The sequence below is a fragment of the Bison bison genome, unplaced genomic scaffold (assembly GCF_000754665.1).
Source record: "Bison bison bison isolate TAMUID 2011002044 unplaced genomic scaffold, Bison_UMD1.0 scf7180017864141, whole genome shotgun sequence".
In the NCBI taxonomy this organism is placed as follows: Eukaryota; Metazoa; Chordata; class Mammalia; order Artiodactyla; family Bovidae; genus Bison; species Bison bison.
This window is the reverse complement of record NW_011494713.1, coordinates 1,344,940-1,347,896: the sequence shown is the minus strand read 5'-3', so window position 1 is coordinate 1,347,896 and position 2,957 is coordinate 1,344,940.

Genomic DNA, 2,957 nt, shown 5'->3' with positions numbered 1-2,957 from the left:
ATTTAAATAGAAATTTACAGTGACCTGGGTGATCACTTATACCAAGGAAGAAAATTTTTTCTGTTCCTCAAGAAAACTTGCTACCCTCTGTGAGGGGAATTTTGCTAACTTGGCATCTTTATAATACGAGCCAGATTGAAAGGGAGTGATTTGAATTCAACTTAGGTCATTTTATTTCATGTTTGTTTCTGAAGGTGCAAGTGCTCTGTTTAGGTTTTGCTTGTGCCCTTAATTACTGGAGCACCTTATTTTCCATTATAGGCATTGAAAGCCAGTTCTCAAAAAATCAAAAGTATCCGTTAACAGAGAATGAAAGGAAACCCAGTAGTATCTGCTGTCGAATGAAGGGGGTTGGACAAGACAAACCCCATAGTCCTTTCAAGTTCTGCACTGGCCTGTGAGACACGGGAGCTGAATTGTTGTTCTCTTGGTTGGTGACAAAAAACCCTCCAGAACACACATAATAATATAATGAAAGCCATATCTTCATGATATATACCTGCATGTATATATCCTATTAAGGACCCACAGTACTGGTAAAACACTGTGGCACCCTGTGAAGCAGTAAGAAGAGGCAGGTTTGTATCAAACTTCTCTAGATTTCATCAGCAATGACCTGAAAACCTCCACAGGTTTGTCATTCTGTGCAACTGGCCAGCTGCTCTGGGGGAAGAAGCTGCAAGTTACTTGTTTGATTTTAACAGAGAGCCAAGGAGGTAATACTCGAAGGGTTCAGATTAAAGGAGGGCTGTGCAGTTTTGGAACAAGGATTTGTTTAAAGCAGATGAGAGGAGGGAAGCATTCCCCTCCCCTTTCAGTGTTGTGTTTTCCTCTGAAGGAAAAAAGCAAAAAAAAAAAAAAAAAAATTTTTCCTTACCTTCTGACTCCCTCAAGGTCTTGAAATGAAAGGTTCTATGCAAGTGCAAAGTTTTATAGTTATTTATATTGCTGCTTATTATTAATTTTTTTCCTCTGTTGTCTCAAGAGTATGTACTGACTGCAGAGACGTCTCACATTGAAAGGATCCCAGATTGCTTTTAAAGTAGCCGAACGAAACACAAACCATCTTCGAGTCTCCACCCTTGTTCCTCCAGAATCCTCTCTTCTCGTGCTTATAATGTTAAGAAAAGGGCCAACCTAATTCAGCAGCGCAAAGGTCACAGAATGGGGCCTACCATCAGATGCATTAAAAACGACAAGAGCGGTGACAAACCCAGTTCTCTAGCCTGAACTTGGCCTGACAGTTGTTTCCATTTATACATTGTTTCATAGTTTCCCAAGCATTTTTTTTCACATACGGTGACAAATTATTCCCATTTTTTAGAGGTGAGGAAATTGAGACTTGGAGAAGTTAAATGACATGCTAGAACTCTCCAGGCACCCCTGGGACTTAATCTAAGTACTCTTGACTCTGAAGTTCATGATTTGGTCCACGAGAGACTCTCATATATAAACAAACTGTATGAAAGAGAAAGCTGGCTAACAAATTCATGAAGTAGGATATGAAATTAGAAGAGCAAAATGAATTATGTGAGATGCAAGCAGCTGAGATCTCATGATATATAACCATGTTCATAGCTTCAGATAAACCTTTGCACACTGAACCAATGTCATAATCAGGCTTATTTAGGAAACATTTTGAACTAGGCTATGAAAGATGATATCAGAATTCACATTATGTGTTCACATCAGCGCTCCCTGTGATATTTCCACGTATTTATATGTGTGTTATAAATACTTGATTTATACATAGACAAACGCACGTGCATAGTGTGTTTGTGAGCTTATGTATAAATTTATAGGCACACAGTAATAGACATAATTATGAGTAGGGTGCAATATGAATAATTTGCTTAAAATCTGCTGAATAACCAAAACCTTTTTAATGTCATGTTGCTGGTAGTGCTTCCCTTCTCCATGTGGCTAGGACCCCATTACACTTTTCAACTCTGTGCAGTACTGCATGGGTGGGAGACATATTTAAGATAATGCGCTTCCCATAACAACTGAATCGAAGCCATCCCACTACATTGAGTCCTTTTTTCTGGCTCTTTGCAAAGGAAAATGCAGCTGGAAATAGATCTCCTTATGTAAAGTTCCAGAAAAGGAAAATTTATTTATTTTTTAATCCTTTTGCACATTTATTTGTATTATGCTCACCTGTCCCACTGAAACCCCTTTACACTTGTTTTCAGAGGCCAAGCTCTCCAGAAGAGCACTGGAGTATAGGGAACCCAGTGTTCTGAAGGCCAGTGGTGAGTTCCAAGACCCCTCTGCAAGGTGAATTCCCACATCCTAGCGGAACACAAGAGACAACGGTATACAACGCTGGCCTTTGCAAAGAACCGTGACAACAGGGTCCCCTGGTCAGGAATAGACTTCTTTTTCTTTTTTTTAAGCTTTTCCCTTTTTACATTGGACCTTCTATAATACCAATAACATTAAATCATGTATCTAATTAAATAAATGACTACAGACACACATAGCCTCAATTCTCTTGCTCTTTCTTTCCCTTTTTTCCCCCATTTGAGGACTTTTTGTTTCCCATGATGAGCTTCAGTTTGGTCCTATATATCACTGTTACAGAAAATCTCATGGGGGGAATGCCAGAGACCCAACTCCTCAGATGGCTAAGTGAGCAGTTAAAGCAGTTTCTTCCCAATTCGTGATGGTAGGGTGCAGAGACTCTGAGGTTGAGACAGCAAATGATATTCTAACACATCCACAGTGGGACGGACTTGGATAGAAATATGAAGGGGTATGTTCTTGTTGTCAGGGCTGGAATGGGTCACTGCTGCTATAAGTCAAAGGTTCTCGAATATCCTTAGTTTTTGTATTTTTTTTCCTTTTTTTCTTTTACCTTTATTTATTTATGTATTTATTTATTTATATATATCTTTGCTCCATTCATCACAGACACAAAGAGAAGCAAAAAAATAAATAAAATATATATATAT